Source organism: Astatotilapia calliptera, chromosome 7 (assembly GCF_964374335.1).
Source record: "Astatotilapia calliptera chromosome 7, fAstCal68.1, whole genome shotgun sequence".
In the NCBI taxonomy this organism is placed as follows: domain Eukaryota; kingdom Metazoa; phylum Chordata; class Actinopteri; order Cichliformes; family Cichlidae; genus Astatotilapia; species Astatotilapia calliptera.
Genome location: NC_137428.1, coordinates 5,473,041 through 5,484,498, shown reverse-complemented (window position 1 = coordinate 5,484,498; position 11,458 = coordinate 5,473,041). Strand labels below are relative to the sequence as shown.

Here is an 11,458-nt window from a genome sequence, read left to right as displayed (position 1 = left end):
AATAATAGTGTATGGTTATTGTTTATAGCAGATGAAATAGCAGATGAAGTATCAGGACAGGGTGTGAATAAAAGTTATGAGTTGCGTTGCTGCAGAGAAAGTTGTTCACTCTGGTGAGGTCTAATGAGTCTAATGGGAGGCTGAGCCTTCAGCTTTCCTGTCCCTGTCCTGTTTAACCAGAAACGCTCTCGTCTTTTAACATTAAACTCATAACTTTCCTTTTTGATCAGTCTTACAGCTACAGCTGGATCAGCTGACCCTGTCCCATCCTTTAGTTATGCTGTTATAGGCCACAACTGCTCATTAACTTCTGTCGAGGAGGGAAATTATTTTACTGCTATTGTTAAATAATTGTTATTGCATTAATAATATAATTTGCAGCATGGATATTGCATTCCAAGGTTTAGACAGTGTCTCTTTCAGAAAGACTGAGTTGCAGGCTGACAGGAAGTTGTATGCAGAAAGAAGCAGGAAGTTATTTTGAGCCGCAGGCTAAGACGAGGCTTTAACAATGTAACAGATAGCTTTATCATTTTATATTAAGGTTTTAGTAGAGGTTCTTGATTAAAACATTTATTTAGTAGAAGACATACACATAGTCTCAGTGAGCTTCTGGTCTGGTAAAAGGTCAGAAGTGCAACAGGTGAATTGAGAAAGAGCATGTGAGGTCAACACACACACACACACACACTTTAAATTAGATTTATTTAGAGGAAGAGGTTAGTTATGTTTGGCTGTAACTACAAAATTGTCTCGGTAAAAGAGGAACCGTTTCTTGTTGTCTCGACAAGAAAGAGGAACAATTCATTTTAAGATAAGAACGGAAAGTACCAAGCCATGAAAATAGGAGATGATTTTCTGGGTGAAAAGTCATGATGATGTTGATCTGATCTATGTATAAAATGTGTCTGTGACGTATGAAGGGGCGTCAGTAAACAAACCCTGATGCTATAAAATATCTGTTCATGCTTTGATTAAGTTGAAGACTACTGGCTGTCTGCGTACAGAGTGTCTTCCCACGCGTGTATTCATTAAAATCATCGTTTGACTTCACCCGGCCGGATCGGTGTGGTTATTCTTCGATCACCTCTTGTACCCTTCCTCAATATTGAATCTTAACATTTGGGGGCTTCGTCCGGTTATTGGGGAAGGAGAGTTGGAGGTTTGGACGGAGAAATCCGGGGTCTTGGGTGGTCTGACGGGCAGACGTGAATTCCAGTGGTCTAAGTGAGTGGGCATAAGCCGGCTTATCCAAAAGGTAAGGCACTACCTGTTGAATTATTTCCAAAGTGTGCCAAATTGGACATGATAAAATTTAAGTCTACTCACTGAAGTTACTGGTGGATGTCTGTTTTGATTTTGATGAAAATCTCATGAGTTGAAGCAGTTAGAGTTCTGCTAAGAAGAAATGAAAGTAGTTAAGAGTCTGATAAGAAAAGTTTAAATAATGGGTTGAAGTCCCAAAGAAATTGAGTTAGAGTCTCAAGTAGTTGGTAGGGAATTGGTTATTGTGTTGGTTAGAGTCCAAATTTGGTCATAAGAGTGGACCTGAGCGGTCAAATTGGCCACTAGGTTGCACCTGCCTCAGTTATACACTTGTTTCGGGTGTTGATTGTTGTTTCAAAGTATTATAAATTATTCTAGAACGGCAGTTCGAGTCTGCTAGGAAGCGCAGTGCTCAGAGGTAACGCTTGCCAATGTCAAGGACGCTTAGACATTGTCCTCGAAGAGGGATAGTCAGTTGGTCACTGTGGAGTTTGGGGCACTCCAGAATAACTAGGAGTTAGAATCTCCTTACCGTTTGCAACGGTATCTGCGCTTTTTTGGCCAGCAGAAGTGGACTTCGGGCGTGTAACTTTAACCTAAAACTTCAAAAAAGTTTGGGTTGGTTGACGCTTTTAAATTGAGTTAGGGATTTTAGAAATGAGGCCAGAAACAGTTAAAGTCTTGATACTGGTTAATTGGTGGGCGGTTATTTTAAATTTGTCGAAATTGGTTAGGCGCTAAAGCTGACAGATCTGACAGTAGTTGTAAATATAAGACGTCTTTGTAATAAGAGATCTCTGTGTGAAAGGAGTCTGAGGCAATGCTGCTGCTATTTTTAGACGGTGTGTGTGAGTGAAAATGCAAATGAGTAAGCAGTGAACTGTTTAAGCCACAGTTGGTTTTACAAATACGGCTGCAAACATTGTTGAGTGTGTGTTTCAAATGCCATTTATGTTTATTAGAGGACTATAAATAAAGTTTTGAGTTGCCGTAGGGGATGCATAGTAACTGACTGAGTTTGGATGTAGATATATAAATATATTGAGTGCACTGTATATACTTAAGACTAACACATGACTTTCAGTAGTAACTGTTCTCCAGCATTAGCTGCTGGTGGGTTTTATTTTTTCAATTTCTTGTGTGTGCGGTGAGAATTAATGGAGGTTTCAATTTTTTGTTTGTTTGTTTTTTACTTGCTTTTTTGATTATGACAAGCATGTCTAAAATACTCTTAGGAAATTGTGTTTTGAGTTATATTCTTCAACTCTAGTCACAGTTTAAGTGTGAATGCGGTGACTAGAAGGTTTTGAATGATGAATGAAGGTGTGAGAGGTATTTCTTTGGTGATGTAAAGTAGGAGGTTTTAAAGTTTGAAAGTGTTTTTAATTTAAGAGATGCATGAGTGATGTTATGAGAGTTTTGAGTTTCTTTTTCTTTCAGTTTAAAACACATAAGTACATACACTTGGTACACCTGTTTACTCTTTGACTTTATTAAAACAGATGGTGTATTTGAGTTTGAATTTCAGTAATTGTATGTTGATATGGTAATTTAGTTTTATGTTAGGTGAAGGAGATGTCCATCTCTGCGTCTTGCAGGATCGAAAGTGAAAGTTGAAGGTTGTGATGTGAATGCTGTGAGTACTCGATTTGAATGATTCTGTGTGAGGTGTACAAAATACTAAATAATAATAACACTATGAAAGTTGATAGTAGAGTGAGTGCAAGGTGATGTGTGAACAGAGGAAGTCTGAGAGAGAAGTGTGTGCGTAGGCAAAATGCAGAGTGTGTGAGTGAAATAAGGGAGTATTGTTTTTTACATCAAGGTTTAGTAGAACTAAAGTAGAACGTTACAAACAAACAGATAAATAAAGTAAAATGAAGAGAGAAAATAACTGACAATTACATTAATGAATAGAAAACACACATACACAAAGTGCCATATGTGAAATTATTCTAGGAAGGAGTCAGAATTGAGATAGCTTATTATAGAGATAGTTTAACATAAGATGCAATGAAGGAAGCAGCTTACATTCCTTTAATTCCCAGAGCCAGTGTGTTCCCTCCCCTGCCCACTTGGGCCCCGTATCAGGCGAGTATGGAAGGCTGGATAGCCCATGACGGGTAAGATCCCACCTCGAAACCCTGGGACAACCTAAGGCAGGCACAGTCACGAATACTCTCGGACCTGACGGGTAAGACCGCTGGGCTAGGGTGGAGGTGGAAAGTGGCAAGTGGAGCCCTACCTTCTGGCTGAGGACAAGGAATGCTGCTATTTAACGTAGGAAATCAGAATTTGGGTTAGTAAAGTTGGGGAGGAGAAAATTGACTGTTTAAAGGCAAAATTATGAAGGAGTCTGACACACTGTAAAAGCACCATGTGCAAATTCACACACACAAACAGGAAATGCATTAAACTTATAAAGACAAGACAAGCTCATGGAGTTTAATGCATAGACACTGATTAAACCTGGCTAAGAACACAAACATAGGCAATGAAGAACAGCTTGCTATTTTGTATGAATGATACAAGGGTGTGAATGTTTAATAAAATACATTTGAGTTTGTAATTGAGGAATAGAATAAGCCATATGACAAAGGGAGTTATGAAAACGAAAAAGGGATTAAAGTAGTTTTAAAAAAGAGTGACTTAGGAGTGCTCTCGTACTGAGTGATCAACACTAGTGATCACTGTTGGAAGAAATAAAATGATTTAATGAGTTGGGAATGTTTAAACATATGTTTCTGTTGTTACAGCTTCTTGAGAGATGACTCAGTATGCAAATTAGCTGGAGTGTGTGTGTGACTGTGACTTTCAGGAAGAGGAAGCATAGCAGAGACGAGAAGTGCAGATTGGGGTAGGAAATTTATAGTTTAGTGATTATATGATGTCGTAAGGGGGTTTTATGCTGAATTGAAGTATGTTATAGAGCATAAGGGGGTGATTTTTGTGTGCAAATTGAGTGGTTTTAATGAGACTTTTGGTGTATTGAGGAGGTGAAATTATGTGGTGGCAAGATTTGTGTGTTTAAGGTTGTTGTGGTGATGGGTTGATTCTGTCAGGTAGGTTGTTGTTGTTATTTTTGTTTTTAATAGAGGGAGTTTTAGGAAACATGGACATGTCTAAAATTGGGCCCATTATTTTGTAACAGTGCACTTAAAGAAAACCTGTCAGGTGATTTTGTTTTGTTTTTATGAGCTAACAATCAGCTCTATTTTTTTTTTCATTTCTGTTTTAAGCAGGCCTGCAACAGTGAATAACGGCGCTGAAAGTTCTCGGGAAGAGCAAATATAAGGGGGCTTTCCAGATTACAATTGGCTGAGGAGAGCTACCTGGGGACAATTCAGGTCGTAAGTCCCTGTAAAAAGGATTTTATGCGAGTCAATCCAGTCCAAAAGCATAAAGAAATATTTTCCTATGGAAAATAAAAAATGACGGAGCTCATTTTGCTGAGGGTGGAGTATCTGATCATGCGGGAGGCTCCACTATCAGCAAATACATGGTGTGACTGCATGTGAGTGAATGTGTGACTGGATGAAGGTGAGGATGAATAAATGTGGATAAACAATTTGCTTTTACCAGAAAAATTTTTGTTTTGTTGACTGGGGTTAGATTATGGGATTATAGTATATTGTTGGGAGAATGCCAAATGCTAAAGGGGAAATATTTTTTGATGTAACTCAGTTATCATTGTTTGAAGAAGCACATGACTGATAACTGTTCTGTTTTAAGTTTATTTTTATGACATAGATTGGATCATGAGTGGGGAAACTGAGCATTTTTAAGTTTTGTATAGTATCTTGACACATGAAATGTATCAAGATAAAGGGGGGTTTAGGGTTTAATAATTTAATTGTTTAATAATTTAGGATCATTTTAGGACCTTTTGGGTTTTTGATCATTTGGATATGGTAAAACTGAAACTGTTATTTTTAAGTTAAGGTTAAAGGATTAAAAGTGAACTTGTCACGGTTTGCGAGGCAAGCCGTGTGGAGTTGTAGAAAAGGACCCAAAAGGCGGCAGCTCTGGTGCAGGTGAATATTTATTTACAACGGTGGGCACAAAACAGCACTGGTGGAAAAACAAGAAACCGGAAAACTGGGTAAGCTAATAACACAAACCAGAAACGAGGATGCAGGGAGGTCCGGGGAAATACACAAGAGACGCAGGGAGACCGAGGGGAAACAATATAGACGAACCAGGAACTACAATATCAGAAGACACAACTTAAATACACCCAGAGCACGGGGAGAACACAGACATAACAGGCTGGGGGAAACATGGAATAAACACAAAGAGAGACGAGAGCTCATAAATACACAGAGGGGCACAAGGGGGTAAGAGTCACAAAGGAAAAACACTTAGGGAACACCACAACAGGACACCTCAGAAAACCTGGCCTAAATAAGGAGCGAAAATACAAGGAACCAAGAATACTGGGCCAACATGGCCCAGGACCATGAATCCTGTTTAGAAGATACAATGCCGGTTTTTCAAAGCTGTGAATAATTCTTAGAGGGAAAATTAGTGAGGGTTGAAGGGGTAGAACAGCTTTGATTTCTTTTTGATTTCTAGAAGTAGTGGTTATAATGTAGGCTTACACATACAGATATTACATAGGAGGTATTTTTAGGATAAAGGGGGAGCTTATAAATAGAAATGATTTTTATACATATTGCATTTTGTGCTTTTAAAGGAGTTGTGGCTCAAATTTGTCTCTGGAGGGTCACGAGCCTTTGGCTAGCGCTATGATTAGCCAATCTACTGTGAGGATAATATGAGTTCATGAAGGATTGCACACGCTTACAGACACAGAGTTAAGAAACACACATGACAGTATTGATTCCAGGCAAAAGGCCTTAAATTCATTTAGCTTTTAACTGAACTTAAAGAAGGACCAAAGAGGAAGGAAAGCATATATTTTGGTTAAGTCTGATAAACTAGAATTAGGAGGTATTGTTACATTAAAGGGAGCAAAATGAAATAAAAAGGCTATACCAAAAACAGGTGATAACATAGGAAATGTGAGGTTTTAAAATGAAGTTAGTGTTAACACATAGGAGTTGTTTCAAGGCAGCATTTAGCTATGATGAAATGTATACAGGAGTAATTGCTTATATGCTTGAACTTAATTGATTAAAGTGGTTGTCTTCTTTTGGAGTAGATTAACTTGCAGCAGCGACAACTTGTGCACAGGATGTTGATGATCAGATAAGGGAAAATAGAGCGAGCAACTGGATGTGAAACCAGCGCTCAAAGAGTTTAAAGTGATGAGTAACGTTGAAGAGTATACATAAATACAAGTCAATAAGTTAAGAGCATAATTAGGATCATGCTTTTAATTAAAGAGTCCCAGATAGGATAAGTTAGGGAGATGCAAGAAAAGGTGTTTTGTTTCCTTTGCAGAAGACTGATCTCGGCGACCACAGGAGGGGCGAGGATCCTGGAGATCTCGAGGTTCGAGACCACCAGAGAAGGGTCTGCGTGAGGACACAATGTATTGTGACCTCTGGTTTTCAGAGGTCAAAAGGGGGAGTGTCGAGGAGGGAAATTATTTTACTGCTATTGTTAAATAATTGTTATTGCATTAATAATATAATTTGCAGCATGGATATTGCATTCCAAGGTTTAGACAGTGTCTCTTTCAGAAAGACTGAGTTGCAGGCTGACAGGAAGTTGTATGCAGAAAGAAGCAGGAAGTTATTTTGAGCCGCAGGCTAAGACGAGGCTTTAACAATGTAACAGATAGCTTTATCATTTTATATTAAGGTTTTAGTAGAGGTTCTTGATTAAAACATTTATTTAGTAGAAGACATACACATAGTCTCAGTGAGCTTCTGGTCTGGTAAAAGGTCAGAAGTGCAACAGGTGAATTGAGAAAGAGCATGTGAGGTCAACACACACACACACACACACTTTAAATTAGATTTATTTAGAGGAAGAGGTTAGTTATGTTTGGCTGTAACTACAAAATTGTCTCGGTAAAAGAGGAACCGTTTCTTGTTGTCTCGACAAGAAAGAGGAACAATTCATTTTAAGATAAGAACGGAAAGTACCAAGCCATGAAAATAGGAGATGATTTTCTGGGTGAAAAGTCATGATGATGTTGATCTGATCTATGTATAAAATGTGTCTGTGACGTATGAAGGGGCGTCAGTAAACAAACCCTGATGCTATAAAATATCTGTTCATGCTTTGATTAAGTTGAAGACTACTGGCTGTCTGCGTACAGAGTGTCTTCCCACGCGTGTATTCATTAAAATCATCGTTTGACTTCACCCGGCCGGATCGGTGTGGTTATTCTTCGATCACCTCTTGTACCCTTCCTCAATATTGAATCTTAACACTTCCCATCATGCACTGAGCACTTCTGTCTTTTACTCTCAGTGTGTTAATATATCACTACTGCGTGTCAGTAACGTTGGTCCTTTTCCTCCCATCATGTGTGATCCTCCACTTCTTTTAAGTGTCTCCCAGCACAATTCTTACCATATTTTGGTTCCTGCAACTGGTCTGTCGGGTTATTGTCTCCCCAGAAACACTTTCCTTGTGCTTTTGGAAATCTATTTTTTCCTATTTCTGTTTTGTTTTTCCTATTTCCGCTGTGTTTTGTGTGCTTTTGCAGGGTTTTTCTTATTGCTGGTGTTTTCTTAAGTTGCAGTCCGTTCGGCCTCTCAGGGCCACCGCAGTACAGTCCCCCCCAATTTTTTTAAATTTAACCCAACAACATAGTTGGTTAAATTATACAAAAAAAAAATCATATGTGCCCATAAAAGAGGTCAAAATCACAGAACTCTACTCAAAGTTAACAACAACCAATACTGATACCTCAAACAAACTGACCTCACTAAAGAAGACAAAGGGGGAAACTTAAATAGTGGCTGATCAGCCCACAAAAATCACAAAAAGGGGTAAAACACACAAAAACCTAACTGAGACCAAAACCAGTTATTTATTATCCTGTAAATTAAACCTTATATTTAAGGAAAGACCAATGTGGATGCAGTGTTGTGTGTAAGCCTCTACACTGATATTACCACTGTGTGGCTGTAACTGCAGCCATCACACCGCCTGACCACGTTAAGGTGGTAATCTCTCAGGGGGAAAACAGAAAAACAAAACAACAAAAAATAAAATAAAATAATGCTCATCAGATTCTAACAATTCAAAACATGACATTTACCTTAACTGGATGACCTATATAATAAATATTATCGAACCCAACAATAGTACTTCACACTATTGCCAATATTAACAAAACCAAAAAGGGTAAGCCAAGTTATTTAAAAAAAGACAATTCACAAAGTCTTGAAAAATAGAAATAAAGAATAAAAATCTTCAATCCACTCTATAACAGCAGTCTCCTGCTTCCCTGCAGATCAACACGTTCTCACTCCTAACTCGTCATATGTGCGACGCCCATACAGCATGTATCACTTCTCAGTTATTTATTGCACTTCTTGCTCGTCAGTGAGGCACTTTTAGTGCTTTATCTATGTTTGTGTGGGGACTTGTTATAAATCAGTCTTCAACCTTTAATCTCTCTCTGAAAATGACTGGGATTAAATGCAGTATAATAAACTTTCCTGAACGTGTGTCTTGTCATGATCTCCAGTGCTGCCATTTCATAGGATCTCCTGTCCAGGGCTTCTCAGACGTTGGTTGTTTTTATAACTCCTCTCACCTTCTGCTCTTGTGTCTGCTGTGATAAGCCTTTTATACTCCATCCATCCATCCATCCATTCGCTTCCGCTTCTCCTTTTCAGGGTCGCGGAGGGCGCTGGAGCCTATCCCAGCTGTCATAGGGCGAGAGGCAGGGTACACCCTGGACAGGTCGCCAGTCTGTCGCAGGGCCAACACACAGGGACAGACAACCATTCGCACTCACATTCATACCTAGTGACAATTTGGATTATCCAATTAACCTATCCCCACAAGCTGCATGTCTTTGGACGGTGGGAGGAAGCCGGAGTACCCGGAGAGAACCCACGCAAACACGGGGAGAACATGCAAACTCCACACAGAAAGACCCCGGCCTGATGGTGGAATTGAACTCAGGACCTTCTTGCTGTGCGGCGCCTTTTATACTCACCCATTTTATTTCCATTTCTGTTTCTCACTATTTTTCTTAACAAGATTAAACCAGAATCAAGGTATGACTCAAGTATGTGAGGAAATTCTACACTAATTGGTACCCGCGGTCTTTCTTATGTTACATACCACACCCCAAAGAAAGGGCACACATAATGCAGACACATTTTCAGTGACCCAAATAACATTCAAACACGCTCCGTATCATAACCTCCTTTTTGTTTGTGTTTATTTTAAGCAGTTGATTTAACATAAGGATTAAAATAGAAAGAACAATCCTTGAAATAACACATGTGTGTGAAATACATAATACAAAACATAAAATAAATAAATATGTCAAATCCCCTTAGATCCAGCCTCACAATCACTTGTTCTATGACGACTAAAGGAAGTTTATTTACGTCACAGACCCAGTGACGCCCATTCAGTTTCATTATCCAGGAAGTAACAGCTGATGCTCACTTCTGTTTAAGACACAGTCCAATCTTAGGTTCCTCATCCTGAGTGGAACAATGGGTCTATGTGAGTACAGCTGCCTTTTTCACATCATCTTGTTACGGCCCTAGCAGGGCCTCCTCCTGAAGGTGCCTGTGTGGGCGTGTCCCACCACCTCTTCTGCCTGAGGTGCCACCTTTCCCTGTTACACAGCTGACTCACATCAGTAATTAAAAGTATTTAAGCCCAGGGAAAGGTGAGCTCTGGGCCAGAGTGCCAGTAGTGTGGTTACAGCTTGTGAGCTGAGTGGTTGTTGTGTTTGCAGCTAGTGAGCTGTGTTTTTGGTGGTTTTCAGCTAGTGAGCTGCTCTTTCTTTTTGGCTTACGTTTTACTTTATTGACCAACGCCTGAGTTTTGTTTGTTTTCTTAAATGGTAATAGCGGCTTGTCCGTCTCTTTTAGTTAGTATAAATTGAAACTTTAATAAAACTCTTTAATTGAACCCCTTTGCCTCCTTGACTCCTTTTTCTGACCCGGTCCCTTTTGTTACTTCCCCCTCCCCGCCTAGACCCCTCAGGGGAACGTAACAATCTCTACATTATATGAGTTGATGATTCTAGCATTACAGAAAATGTCTTAATATTTCCAGACTGAGCTGTGGTGAGATCTTTAGTTTTCTTTCTTGTGTTTCAGTGACAGCCTTAGCCATCACAAACCTATTTGCTTATTTATTTATTTTTATCTCTAAAACTCATAGGTAAATACATATCAATACATGTATTCATCGTGAAGCATCCTGATGATCAATAACCAAGTGTTTCTTCCTGAAACAATTACATGTAACCAGTGTTGGGGAGTAACGGAATACATGTACCGCCGTTACGTATTTAAAATACAAAATATGAGTAACTGTATTCCGTTACAGTTACCGTTTAAAAAGGTGGTATTCAGAATACAGTTACTTTGTTGAAATAAATGGATTACACTGCGGTACTTTGTAGCCACAGCTGCCCTGAGGCAGACTGACAGAAGCGAGGCTGCCATATCACGCCATCGGGCCTCCACTAGTAGGCAGTAGGTGAAGTGTCTTGCCCAAGGACACAACGACCAAGACTGTCCGAGCCGCGGCTTGAACCGGCAACCTTCCAATTACAAGACAAACTGCCAACTCTTGAGCCACGATCTAATGGACAGATGCAAGGTTATCGATGGTTACATCCTCGTGCAATAAAGAGGTTGAATGTTGTATCACACAATGCCTGATCAATTTGTTTCACTAACTCATCTAAATAAGTAATTTTGTAGCAGAAACAGTAATTATAGCAGTTTGTTGTGGAACAGTAATGTCCATATCAACAACTTTTTTCTTGTGGCTCTAATACTCCATCGTAACATAAAGCCTCCCCGTCTTCTCTGTAGCTCAGTTACTTGATCTAAATCCTTGATCAGCTGTGTGCTGAGCTATGGCCCAGTTAGATGTTAATGTGTGTTCTTATGTTGTGTTATAGTGACAGCTGTGTGTACTGCTGCAGGAGCAAGTAAGCAGTTTATTTATCTTTAACTAATTTGAATCAAAGCCCGATCCATGTCTGATACATGTCTTGTCTTCCTGCAGTAGGTGCTGTAGTCACTGCTCCTGCTCTTCTGGGAGCTGCAGGTTTCAATTC

The 11,458-nt window shown here is 39.4% G+C and overlaps 1 long non-coding RNA gene across 1 annotated transcript; it reads left to right on the top strand.

Annotated features, from left to right (window-relative positions):
• Nucleotides 1-301: 301 nt before the first annotated feature.
• LOC145429927 (uncharacterized) lies at nt 302-7,544 on the top strand. Its single transcript, XR_013910270.1, has 2 exons — nt 302-5,408; nt 5,440-7,544. It is a non-coding gene; the product is annotated as an uncharacterized LOC145429927 (long non-coding RNA).
• Nucleotides 7,545-11,458: the final 3,914 nt, after the last annotated feature.